Source organism: Pan troglodytes, chromosome 12 (assembly GCF_028858775.2).
Source record: "Pan troglodytes isolate AG18354 chromosome 12, NHGRI_mPanTro3-v2.0_pri, whole genome shotgun sequence".
Taxonomy (NCBI): Eukaryota; Metazoa; Chordata; class Mammalia; order Primates; family Hominidae; genus Pan; species Pan troglodytes.
The window spans coordinates 108,269,448-108,283,773 of NC_072410.2; the positions used below are offsets into that span (position 1 = coordinate 108,269,448).

Consider the following 14,326-nt stretch of genomic DNA (forward strand, 5'->3'; position numbering starts at 1 on the left):
CCCCACTACTGCCCAGTGTCAAAAATGTGCTTGATCTGAAATTGCTCAGTAAACCAGGAACGATAAAATAGAAATAATTTCTCTCTATAAAAATGAGGATGAATTAGTTATTCTTTAAATAACAAACTTGAAAGAAATCTACCCTGAGAACTTCTTGAAGACCTGCCTTTGTCACCAACTCTCTGGGAGGCCTGCTGTAGTCACTAACCTCTGGGACCCTCTTGTCCTCTCTTTATAAACGGAAGGCACAACATGGATATTCTGTTGTCCTAAGAGGATGGCACATCATTAACAATGTAACGTGAACAAATGGTGAGGCCTTTGGTTATACATAATCTTGTTTTTACTATATGGATAAACCTTGATATTTAGAAAGGAGCAGAATTAGGTTATTCTCTGTATAGCCATCTGAAGTTAATTAGGCAGTGAATCTTAATTACCTATATTAGATGAGCCTGGAAAACTGAAATGAAACAGTTTCTGCATACTGTCTTCCAATCTGCCATTAATAGCATAAACAAAGAGCCAAATTCATACATTTGGTCAGCAACCACTGACTTCAGGGTGTCTTAATTCATGGTTACATTTTTATCCCAGGTTAACAGAGTTTCCAGATCCCAGATAAGCCTCAACATTCTCTGTTGAAATGAAGATGAGAGAAGCATAAGAAGTTAGCCTCTTTGGGCTGCTATAACAAATACTATAACTGGGGTGCCTTATAAGTAACAGATTTATTGCTCACAATTCTGGAGGCTGGGAATTTCAAGATGGAGCTGCCAGCAGATTTAGCGTCTGGCAGGAGTCCATTTCCTGGTTCATAGATGGCATCTTCTCGCTATCTTCCCATGGTGGAAGGGGTAAGGAGCTCTCTGAAGACTTTTTTTTTTTTTTTTTTTTTAAATAAGGGCACTGATCCCAGAAGTTTTATCTCTCTTTTTTTTTTTTTTTTTTTTTTTTTTGAGACGGAGTCTCGCTCTGTCGCCCAGGCTGGAGTGCAGTGGTGCGATCTCGGCTCACTGCAAGCTCCGCCTTTCGGGTTCACGCCATACTCCTGCCTCAGCCTCCTCAGTAGCTGGGACTACAGGTGCATACCACCATGCCTGGCTAATTTTTGTTGTATTTTTTAGTAGAGACGGGGTAGTTTTATCTCTTAATACTATCACATTGGGATTAGATTTCAACAGATTAATTTGGGAGAGGATAAAAAATGTCTAGACACTAGCAAGGACTGTGGCTATTCTTAACCTTACTCAGGCAATTAAATTGTTCTGATTCTATTAAAATTTATTTTCTTCAACTCCTAACGTCTTGTATGTGCAAGTGTCTCAGCCTGAAATTTTTGTCAAAGTAGTGAAATATCTAGGACTAAGATCATCCACATTAGAATAAGACCTGCTTCAGACGATCTGGATTTGAATGTAGCAGTTCATGTCTCCTTTCTTCACTATGTAGAACAAAAGGATTTTAGAAACCACCCAATTCTCAGCCACATTTGGCCCCTTTTTCTAATAGGAAAACTAAGTCTCAGAGAGGTCAAATGTTTTGCCCAAAGTCATGTAGCAGCTAGCAGCAAACCCAAAACTAGGATACAGCCTTCTGACTTTTAATCAATGATTTTAAAAAAAGTGTATATTTGGTTGATTTAAAATGCTGAGTGTGGAAGGAAAATAATTTCAAAAGATTAACAACAATTACAACTTTTTTTTTAAATGAATCCCAATCCCTTTGATGCTAAAACATTGGAAAAAGATGAAGTTTCCTTTTACAGCTGTGCAGACTTAGACTTCTCCTTTGTACCTGGAAACATGATGCATTATTCATGCAAACAGAATGTATTTGTTCTGAGACTCTGCAGAGGAAAAGAAAAGTTAATGGCAAAATTAAGCGAAGGAGTGATCTCTGCAGTGCTTTGACAGAACAGCTATGAACAGCTATCTAAAGTTAGACATGGAAGCCCTCCTTGGGAAAGGAGCCCACATAAAGACATTAATGAAAGTAGATTTATCGACACGTCTGGAATTCTACTGACTTTGTTCCTTCACGTTCAATGGTGTGCCTCCTCTGGAGTCCTTACCTTTCAAGTTTTAAGGCATTTAAGTATTAGACACCCCAGTAAAAAATGCTGTGGACTCTATTTGTCCTCACTGTATGTTTTAGATATGTAAAAAATAATATTTGCATGTTGTGAGATGTCGGAATAAAGAGGGAGGTTACAGTGTTTTATAAAAAGTAAATATCCAAAAGTGGAAATGATTACTGTGGCATCACTCAGTTAATAGGCACTTGCTAAAAAGTCTAGTGTATGGCAGCCATCACAGTTATTAAATATGGAGAGCAAGATTTTTTAACAGGTGATCTACAGACACCTGCAGCTGACTAACTTGAGGCCCTTGACAAGATGTATATGCATAGGCCAGTTCCAGAGCTGCTGTAGCTGAATCTTTGGGGATAGACCTGAACCTCTGCACTGCTAATCTGCTTCTGGGGGCTTCTGATACAAGAAACTGCTGTCGAGGCTGAAGATTCTTTACTTCTTTTGCTTCTTTATTCAAAGTCGCTTATTCCATTTGAGGTATACAATAAAAGATGCATTTAAATTAGGTCGAGAAGATGTTTTGGGGCAAGTTTGTGACTGATCTTTTTTCTTCCAGATAGTTTAGACTTTACCCCATAGGAAATAGGGAGCTAACCACAATCTTTTAGTAAGACGGAATACCCGATTTGATTTTTAGGAAAACAATCCTGGGAGCAACAGGGACACTGCACAATAGTGAAAAGATTAATTTGATCATTCAGGTTGTTTCTAAGTGAGTTTCTCATATGTTTATGTTGCTCCAAGATAATCTAATAGAAAGGAGAAGATCTGATATTCACAATGTAGCTAAGAGGATTTCTCTTTCTCTCTCCATGAGGAGAACATCTTGGAGTGGGATTCTTTCTTGCCCTGCTCATTCCTCTTTACTTGTGCAGAAGTAACTAACCTGATTAGTATAATTATGGCCAGTGGTTCTCCAATTTTGGTGTGCACAAGAATCACCTGGAGGGCGTGTTAAACTAAGGACTGCTGGGCTCAACCCCAGAGGTTCTGATTTGGTGGGTCTGGGTTGGGGCCCAATAAATTTGCATTTCTAATGAGTTGCCAGGAGATGCTGATGCTTAACGAGGGGCTACACCTGGAGAACTATCTTTTTAAGTCAAAACGTTCTTTCCCTGGAAGTCTCTTGAAATAGTAAGAAGGGCAGTGGGGGGTTCCCCTTTGCTTTATTTTTCAATGAATTAAGCTCATCTGAGCTGGTCCTATTCACACGGTGGAGAGACACCCTGTTCCAACTTTTCAGTCTAAGACCACAAGTGCATGTCAAGGTGAGCCTGCTTGTGCATCCAGATGCATCACTTAGGTGAGGCATAGATTAGGCTGTTCTGTTTCAGCAATCTCAAATCCAAGTTCACCATCTCATCCTTCTATTTACTAGATATTTAGACAGAAAGACAGGAAGAGGGAAAGTGATAGTATTTGAACATCAACCATCTTTGTCCTCTTTAGGAAGAAAGTTTCCTTACGGAAAATCTACATATTTGCTCATATGAGCTGATGTGCCAAACCTTGGCACCCCTTAGGCCAAGAAGTTTGCAGTAGCTTGTGTGTGGATGCAATAGCATTGCAGTGACAGGTAGACATTATATTACTGGGACTTTAAGTTACAAACGTGCAGCTAAATTGCACCTATAAAATATTATTATGGATGTTTTAGCCCTGAGATTGTTAATACTTGGGATTTGACAGAGTACTAGAGTAGCATTTTCAAATATTGTCTCTGTTTTGTTTTGAATTTCATCCGGGGAGAAGAGGAAACTTTTCCTAGGAGACTTGCACGCATGTGGCTTCCAGAGGTGGAGTCACGCCTACCCACATGAGCCCCAGGTTTGTTCTAGATTCTTCCCTTCAGAAGCCCTAAACATGAATGTGGGTTTCAGAGATCCGCGCTGAGATCAATGACAGAGAAATGTTGCATTTTTAGTCAATGAGAAGATAAAAAGAAATAGGATATCTTCCTAGATCAGTAATGTGTCATTTTGGTGGATTGAGATGGAAAGCCTATGAAATGGAGAAAAAATTAAAACAGCCCATGTGTGAAACAGACTGTTTTCAGGAATTGGAGCAGAATTCATTTTAAAAATGACAGGTTTTTGTTGTCAAGTCAGAGAGGAGCAGTGGAAATGTGGGAAAAGAAATGAAGGAATCTGTGTTGATTGAAATGGAGCAAGAGAGGCATTTTCTTAACCCAAAGACAGAACTTATGAAACACACAGATACAAATGGGAAAGGATTTTGCTGTATCTAACTGCTTTCAGAGGAACAACTAAAAATGAAGAGGATGATTCAGTTGTTACTAGAATGGAGGCTATATTTCTCCCCTAAATTTTGGCAACTATTAGGCCGTATCTTCTCAGAGAGGGAACTAGAATGTTTTCCCAGAGGAAGGCTGCCTTAAGCACCATTGAGAGACCTTCACTTAGTAGTAAGTGGGGAACCAGTCATAAGAGCAAATGAGATACCACCCTAACATCTGAGACAGCTACATGAGGAGGTTAAATGAGATGGTCAGATTGTTAAGGTGAATACCAGCAGAGCATACTTCAAGGTAGCACAACTACTTGTGAGGAAACAGGTATGGCATGTGCTATGAGGGATATGGCTAGGAAATGTATGAAGTTGATGGATTCAGGGAAGATTGCATTCTCAGTTTCAGCAAGAAATGTCAATAAGATTTAAACTGGGCCTAGATTTGCTGTAGGCTGCTGGGAAGAGACCATCCATGTGGTGGGCTGCATTTATTTTTGGCTGATCTGGAACAGACTGAATTCCTCTCTCTCATGCTGGGGACATCATGAGACAGAAGCTGGAAGCATGTGTGCCTGGCCCAAGAGCAAAGAGAAAGGAAGGAAAGCAGAGTGATCTAGCAAACAGGGTTAGCTCCACATGTGGTTAAGAAGAAAGAGAAGCAACTTAGAAAGTAGGTTAAACATTTTAAACTTCACTCAGTCTGCCGAGAAGGAAGAAAAGGAAAACAGAGGAACCAGAGCTCTCAGAGACAATCCTTCTGTGATTAAAAAAAAAAAAAAAAAAGGGAAAAGAAAGACATTTTGCTGCCAGGAAAAGAGAACAAGTTAGTCAAGGCCTGAAAAATTCAAACTCTGAGAGAGGAGAAGATTTTCAGGGAGCGCACATGGTCTGGGGCATGTTGATCATTGCTGGCCTCTGGAGGTGCACATGCTTTTGGAAGTTCATGAATTTGCTAAAGGTGATTTTGAACAGAGAGATGTGGAGAACAAGGAAGACTACCTTTAAGAGATGAGCTTCGTATGTCTAGGTAACTCAAGAGCAAGAGGTAAGATCAGTAGCCACTAGTACATGAAAATACAACATGCTTTGGAATCTTGCTGGGGGTGAAGAATGGCTCAGAGAAAGCAAGGCAGTTTGGAGAGCTGACTGTTTATAAAAGTTATACATGTGAGGAAACATCCTCGTGAGAGACTCACTAGACAGAGTCCACCACAATTCGGTTTTGAGTTAAAGAACATACAGCTCAAAATGGTGATGGAATTTCAGAGGGAAAGACCCTAAGAGGGAGTATCCACCTGCAACTGTCTAAATCTTGCAAAAAGTCAGGATAATCCCAAATGCTACTCCTAGGGAGGCTGTATGATAGATGGATATTTTTTTTTTCTTTCAAGAAATCAGAAGGTCACAATTAACCTCTCAATAGAAGATTTCTCCTTACTGGTTTTAAATAATGACCCCAGGACAGACACAACAGGCTCCAGGCAGAACTAAAGCCAGAACTATTTCCTCCTTTTTCTCAGTCAGTGTTAAGCATTTGTGGCTGGAGATTGCACCGTGAGCCTTGGTCACTCTTCGAATTACGCACTAGGATCTGAAAACATGACTCTGCATGCAGTAGGTGATTCGGAAGCTGAGGATTTATTTGTGACATCTAAACAATGCTGGTATGAGTTTGGCTCCATGATACTCCTATGTGTACTTCCCACTGATACTACAGAAAATGGCAATCATGAGAAACTTGGAGTTCCACTAACTCAATTTTGGAGGAGCTAAAGGCTGTAATCATTTGGCAGAAGTGGACCAAGATGCTACTTTTGCTGAAGACAGACTCCGTCAGAGTGACACTCACCTGTCTGAGGAAGAGCAGAATAAGGAAGTAGGGAGTATATTATTTTCTAGGCTGCTGTAAGAAAGGTTGATCATCCCTAATCTAAACATCCAAAATCCAAAATGCTCCACAATCTGAGACTTTTTGAGAGCTGACATGAGGCCACAAGTGGAAAAATCCACATCTGAATTTTGTGCATGAAACAAATTTGTGTTTCATGCAAACGATTAGTAAAAATATTGTATAAAACTACATTCAGATTATGTGTATAATGTGTACGTGAAACATAAATGAATTTCTTGTTTAGACTCAGGTCCAATCCCCAACATGTTTCATTATGTATATGCAAATATTTCAAAATCCAAAAAAAAAAAAAAAGAAAAAAAGAAATCCAAAACACTTCTGGTTTCAAGCATTTCAAGTAAGAGATACTCAAAATGTACCACAAACTTGGTGGTTGAACCCAACATGAATGTATGGTCTTATTGCTCTGTAAGTCTGAAATGGGTCTCATTGGGCTAACATTAAGTTTGGCAGGTTTTCTGTTGCCTTCGAGAGGCTTTAGGGGAGAATCCATCCTCTTGCCTTTTGCAGCTTCTAAAAGTGGCCCACCTTCCTTGGCTCATGGCCCCTTCAGATACCTCCAGAGCCAGCAACACTAGGCTGATTTCTTCTCACACTGCTGTCTCTGTGGCTCTGAGTTCCTCTTTCCCTTTTAAGGTTGGGCCCACACAGATAATCTAGGATAATCTCCCTATTTTAATTAGCAATCTGAATTCCATCTGCAACTTTAGTTCTCCTTTGCCATGTAAGGTAACATTTTCACAGATTCTGGAGATTAGGATGTGGACATGGGACAATTATTCTGCCTAATACAGGGAGCAAGAATTTTTGACTTCAGTTCTTTAAACTTGAATGTATGAAGCACAGATGATTTTTTTAAATTTTATACCCTTTCTTAGAATGTAAAAATGGGGAGATCCACATATAAATTTAGGGCATCTTTATGTTACTCTTCATTGTATATCTTATAAGCAATATTTGAATGATGTGGCAGGGCATAATTTGAAATAAAAGAGTTAATGAATTTTTGGTGTAGGATGTAGCATTTAATGCTAATTTCATTAATGTCCTCTTCTGGCTCTTCAGCTGAACTGCCCATATCACAGAAGGGCAGTTGTTGGTCTGTCTCATATGCAGAAGCGGGAACCTTTTTTACACGAATGATCTTTTTCCCCATAAAGAAAATGAGTAAAGCAATACTCCTGGCTGACCAAAGCCTTGGCCTTTGAACCAAATGTTAAGAAAGAACAAAAGTGAGGGAGAGGAAGGAGAAACACGTAACCTTCTCTTTTATGCTGAAGAAGACTCTGCTCTCCTTTATGTGAGTGGGGAATTGCAGTAAGCAGTGAGCAGTTTCAGATTTTTCTCTCCAGTAGTTTGCTTGGGCCCATACTGTTATGGTTGCTGAGAGTCATGGTTCTCTCTCTCTGCTTGTCTCATGGTTCAGTAAAAGGGAAGTGAATTGTTTTCTGCTTTCTGTCCAATGTGATAAAACTATATGTACCCACTGTACAAATGCAAATTTTTAGCTTGTGACTGGTGAGAAAATCTGGTAAACTTTGCTTCAGGTCCCATTACCATAAGAGAGGAGGGCAGTGTCCATTTATTCTCAGGCCCAGGTAGTACTTTCCAAACCAATTTTATCAAGAAACCCTATGTCAAGGGCTTGTATGCAATTTCGAAGATTAACAATGCTGTTATATTGATCACCATTAACTATCAGTTCTTTGAAATTGGGATGGAGGGTTGATTTCTTGACACCCCAAACTTACATGTCTAGGAGATAAACAGAAATCCTTACAAGCAGAAACTTAAAGATGATGTTACAACACCTCTCATTCTACTGAAGCTGTGACCTAAGTCATTATCCACAGTTTAATAAACACATACACTTTTATGGAGTCTTAACCCACAATGCTGTGATCTTCATCATTATCATCTTCATTAGAAGCAGATGACAGCAAAGTGTTGACTGCACATTTAGAATAATGTTTAAATAATTCCTGGGTGGGGGGTGAACCTGGCAACCTAATCAATTTTTGAGAGACTGTAGCAGGAGCTGGGGATGGGGGATTATTTAACAAACAATGTCTTCAAGAAACTGATTTATGGTCTAAGATGATGAAGAAAGTATCTTAAACTGAAAAACAGATCACTTTATAAAAAAGCAATCAATATAAAAATCTCCTCAATATCATTGGGATAAATTTTTGAAATATGACATTGTTATTTGCTTTTTTCTCTTCTACAAACACTTAAGATTTAGTATAGGATATTTGGAAAATAATAGAAAAGTGCAGTGCTTGCACACACATATCTCAAATTTCACTTCTGAGGAGACATCACCGTTGAGAATTGTAGTTGAACATGTTTTTGTTGTTGTTGTGTTTTTGTTTTTGTTTTTTGAGATGGAGTCTAGCTCTATCGCCAGGCTGAAGTGCAGTGGCACCATCTTGGCTCACTGCAACCTCTGACTCCCTGGTTCAAGTGATTTTCCTGCCTCAGCCTCCCAGGTAGCTGGAATTACAGGCCTGCACCACCATGCCCAGCTAATTTTTGTATTTTTAGTAGAGATGGTGTTTCACCATGTTGGCCAGGATGGTCTCGATCTCCTGACCGAGGCCCGCCTCGGCCTCCCAAAGCGCTGGGATTACAGGTGTGAGCCACCATGCCTGGCCTGAACATGTTTTTATTGTGTCAAGCAAGCCTTATCCCTTCTACTCAAATGGCTATCCCCAAAACTCCCCTATGTAGACATTCCAGAGCTTCTTGGAACAGTCCCCAGTACTTGGTTGTGCTGGTGTCTTCCCATGTCAGTCTTCATGCTTTGTTTTCAACTTCCTTTCTTTTGAAAAAGCAAATCTCAGTATTCTGGAACATTTGTTACACTCTTGTTTCCTCCCTTAGGCCAGGCAACCTTGAAGGCAGGAGCCATTCCAGTATCAGAAGGGAGATACTAACGAGGAGGGTGCAATGTTGCAGATCTGCTGAGTATGCATCTTATTGTCTGAAATCACTATATTTTTCCAGCTAGTTTTTTCTCCTGATAAAGGAAGACAAACTCTCTCTGTGAATCCTTTATTTTTGTTTCTAGAGATAGAAAGATTAACAGGTATAGCCTGTGTTTATAATCCTTTTATATAGACAAAACTCAGAATCAAAATAAACTGACCTTCTCCTTCCCTCCCCTATCACCATTTTATTTTTCCTCACAATAGTTTAAAACATGATCAGAAAGATTTTTTTGTGTACTATTTTCAGGGCCCAAATACAAGAAAAAGTAGCTGCTGTAACAATTCAATTTTAAAATAATATTTCTAAGAAATGCTCTGAAATGAAATGCATTTTAAACCATTGTGTCATTTAATGTCACCAATTTTTTTTTTCAGTTTGTTTCTTTACTCATTGTCCGGGTATTTCAATCCTTTCCTTTAGAAGGGCTTTAAAAATTATTTATAATAAGCTGTAGCTATTATTGTAATGAAGTGGTATTATCCCGGAAAAGTGAATATATATTATTTTTGTAGAGCAATCGTTTAGGAATCATAGTGTAGACAAATCAGTGGTTATTTCTCTTTACTGGGGAGGAAATCAACTCACAGGATGTTTCATAACTTTATTTCCCTCTCTTGTTGAATACATCTCTGGCTTCTTATAACATACATAAACCCTTGAGTTACATCAGGTGTTGGTTATTGCAGCGACCTCAAGGCCGCACAGCTAGTGAATGGCAGGCTTGAGGCCAGAGCCAAATATTTAGTACCCAAGTCCTTTGCCCTTGGCACTGACTTCACTTTCTATCCAAAAAGATTAAAACAGTTTCCATTTAGGTGACTAAAAATAAATAAGAGATCCTTGACTGGAAGGCTTTTAATGTACAGAAAATTTCTTTTCATGTTTGAAAAGCTTTAAGCCCCAATTTCATTCTTCTGTATGTGGATATCTAGTTTTCTCAGCACTATTTATGAAAGAGACTATTATTTTTCATTGCAAATACTTGGCTCCTTTGCCAAAAATTAATTGGCCATATATGTATGGATTTATGTCTGAGCTCTCTATATTATTCCCTTGGTCAAGTTATCTATTATTATTATTAATGTTTTGGCCAGTACCATGGTATTTTAATTACTATTGCTTTGTAGTATTGCTTGAAATTAGGTAATGTGATGCCTCCAGCTTTGTTCTTTTTGCTCAGGATTGCCTTGGCTATTCAGATATTTTTGTAGTTCCATATAAATTTTAGTTTTTTTTTCTCTTTCTGTGAAAAATAATGTTGGAATTTTGATGGAAATTGCATTGAATTTATAGATTGCTTTACGTAGTATGGACATTTTCAAAACATTATTATTTTCAATCCATGAACACAGGATATCTTTCCATTTATTTGTGTCTTCTACAATTTCTTTCATCAAAGTTTTATAGTTTTCAGTGTATAGGTCTTTCACCTCTTTGGTTAAATTTATTCCTAAGTATTTTAGTTTTTGTAGCTCTTCTAAATGCGATTGCTCTCTTGATTTCTTTTGCAAATCGTTTGTTGTTAGTGTATAGAAATGCTAATGACTTTTGTGTGTTGATTTTGTATCCTGTGACTTTACTGTATTTGATTATTAGTTCTAAAACTTCTTTGGTGAGAGTTTGTAGAGTTTTCTATATATAAAATCATGTCATCACCAAACGGTGACAATTTCACTACTTCCTTCCCTACTTGGATACCTTTATTTCTGTCTCTTGCCTAACTGCTCTGGCAAGTTCTTCCACTACTGTTAAATAGAAGTTGTGAGAGTAGGCATCCTTGTCTTGTTCCAGGTCTTAGAAGTAAGGGTTTCAGTTTTTCAATAATGAGTATAATGCTAGCTGTGGGCTTCTCACACATGGACTTTATTGAGTTGAGGTACATTTCTTCTATATCTATTTTGGTGACAATTTTTAATTATGAAAGAATTTAGAATTTTTGTCAAAAGCTTTATCTGCATATAATCAGATATATGGTTTTTGCCCTTCGTTCTGTTAATTATCTCACACCATATACAAAAATCAAATCAAAATGTATGAAAGACGTAAACATAAGACCACAACTGTAAAGCTGCCAAAAGAAAACATAGGGGGGAAATTACATGACATTGTATGGGCAATGATTTTTTAGATTTGACCCCAGAAGAACAGGCAATAAAAACAAAAATAGACAAATGGGATTATGTTGAACTGTAAAGCTTCTGCATAGCAAAGGAAAGAATCAACAGAGTAAAGAGACACCCTACTGAATGAGTGACTATATTTGCAAATCATACCAGTCCTAAGGAGCTAATTATCCAAAATATAATGTATGAGGAACTCAAACAATTCAATAGTAAGAAAACAACACAGTTTTAGAAATGGGCAAAGGACCTAAATAGATAATTTTAGAAGAAGCCATACAAATGGTTAACAGGTGTATGAAAAGGTGCTCCACATCACTAATTATTAGGGAAATACAAACCAAAACCACAAGAAAATCTCACTTCATGCTGTTAGAATGGCTACTATCAAAAAGAAGAAATGTAAGTATTGATGAGTATGCGGAGAAAAGGGATCCCTTGCATGCTGTTGGTGGGAATGTAAATTAATACAGCCATTATGGAAAACTGTGTGAAGGTTCCTGGAAAAACTAGAAATAGAATTGCCATATGATCCAGCAATCCCATTTCTGAATAGTTACCCAGAAGATATGAAATCAATTTGGCAAAGGGATATCTGCACTTCTATGTTCCTTGCAGCATTATTCACAATAGCCAAGTTATGGAATCAACCTATGTCCATCAACAGAAGAATGAATAAAAAAAAAAGTGCTATGTACGCAAACCGGAATACTATTTGGCCTTAAAAGAGAAGGAAATCCTGACGTTTGTGACAACATGGATGGAACTGGAAATGTTATGCTAAGTGAAATAAGCCAGGCACAGAAAGACAAATGCCACATTCTCACTTATATGTAGAATCTAAATCAATTGAACTCACAGAAGCAGAGAGTAGGACGGTGGTTACAGAGGCTGGAGGGTGGGGTAATGGGGGACATGATGGTCAAAGCGTATAAAAACTTAGGAGAAATACATTTTTGGGTTATGTTGCACAGCATAGTGAATATAGTTAATAATAGAGTATTGTATATTTCAAAATTTCTGAGAGTAAATTTCGAGTGTTTTCACCACAAATAATCTTAACTATTGGAGGTGCTGGATATGTTAACAAGCTTGATTTAATTATGTCACATTGTATTCATAACTCATAGCATCACTTTTTACCCTATAAATTTATAAAATTATAAATTGTCAATTTATAATTCAAGCAAAACAAAAGAAAAGCTTTGAGCTGCAGGGCTGGCTCCTACTTTACAGCCAGGATGAAACCCTTAGCACAGAGCATGCTGGGAGGATGGAGAAGAAAGATGGACGCCGTCGTGCTTTCCCAGGGCCGATAGGGTCTTTATTGGGATGTAATTTTCTATAGCTTTTTATTAATTAATGTAACAAATGTTTATTAAGCATTTGCTCTGTGTCAGAGATGTTTAGGATATAAAGGAGTGAACAAAATGAACAAATAGTGCTGTCTCCTGGAGCTCACATTTTAACAATTGTCTTAGTGTTTTATTTCTATTAATATTCCTGTTAGAAGTCTGTCTTTAGCACCAATTATCTGAATGCTATCTCTATAATAGATATTTTTGGTCGCAGAACAATTGCTACTCTCTACTGGAGGCTTGTAACATTCCAGACACCATGCTAAGCGAGTCATACATTATTCAATTTAAACTACCCATCTTTGAGGCTGTTCTTATAATTTTTACTCTATATAACCAGTACATGGTAGATCTAGAATTTTAACATAGGTCTGTTTGACTCCTAAAGCTATTCTCTTTATCACAGTCTACGCTAGTGTATCTTAATAATTGTTGTCTTAGATCAGAGGTTAAAAAAAAAACTAAAACATGAAATTGCTTTATTTTTGTAACAGATAAATTCAACATAAATTAGCTTTCAAATCAGAAGAAAGCTATCTGTTCTTTAAGTCCCATTGTGAGGTGGTAAATTAGAAGTGTAAACTTCAGGATGGACAATTATGTCTATTTCAACACTTGCCTAGCTTATCGTACATGGATGTGTTACTGCTGAAAATTATACAGACAACCATTATCAGCAATTGTCTTCAGTTCTTTGTACTTGACCAAGAGTATACAGTAGATCACATTACATGGTTAAAATGATTGCCACTAATTTTTTTTTTCTGGGACAGGGTCTTACTCTGTGATCCAGGCTGGAATGCAGTGGCATGAGCTCATCTTACTGCAACCTCCATCTCCCTGACTCAAGTGATACTCCCACCTCGGCCTTCCAAGTAAGCTGGGACTACAGGTGCCTGCCACCATGCCAGGCTAATTGTTGTATTTTTTGTAGAGGTGGGATCTCACTATGTTGCCTAGGCTTGTCTTGAACTCTTGGGCTCAAGTGATCTGCCCACCTCAACCTCCCAAAGTACTGAGATTACAGGTGTGAGTCACTGTGCCTGGACTTTTGCCAATAGATTTTAATAATTATTGTATTTATCTTCAAAGGAAAGTATGGGTTGTAGCTTAAGGAAGTATGTATTCAAAACATTGGCTCCATACATATACTCATTGGGGCAAAAGAGTTAATAGTGGCTGATATAAATGTATGAGTTTATGCAGCTTTTCCTCAACTCAGGTCTTTGATAATACATATAGTCTTTGACTTCCAGTCTTCTTGTAACTTTCAAATGCTTACCTGTTTTCATAACTCTGTTTCGTTCTCTTTCCCTCTGTCCTTCTTGGATACCCTTCCTTCTGCAAATATTCATTATGGCTGCTCCATGTAACTTCTACAGCATTAGAAGTTCAAAGCTGGGGCCAGGCTTTATGATTACGACTACACTAGCTGTGATTTCAGCATGATTTTGAAAACCACAATGAATTCTGTATGGTTAGAGGAAGCAATGATTACCATAGATGTGCAAGCAAGTCTGATACAATGGGGAAATTAGAAAATAATATCTGGTGATATTAATATTAGCAGATGCTAACTATTGAGAGATTATCATAT

The 14,326-nt window shown here is 37.9% G+C and overlaps 1 long non-coding RNA gene across 1 annotated transcript in view; it reads left to right on the plus strand.

Moving 5' to 3' along the window:
- LOC134807833 (uncharacterized) overlaps positions 1-13,598 on the plus strand; it is a 133,120-nt gene extending 119,522 nt beyond the window's left edge. Inside the window, exon 3 of the long non-coding RNA XR_010149190.1 lies at positions 13,503-13,598. This is a non-coding gene — a long non-coding RNA (uncharacterized LOC134807833). The remainder of the gene's footprint in view (positions 1-13,502) is intronic.
- Positions 13,599-14,326: the final 728 nt, after the last annotated feature.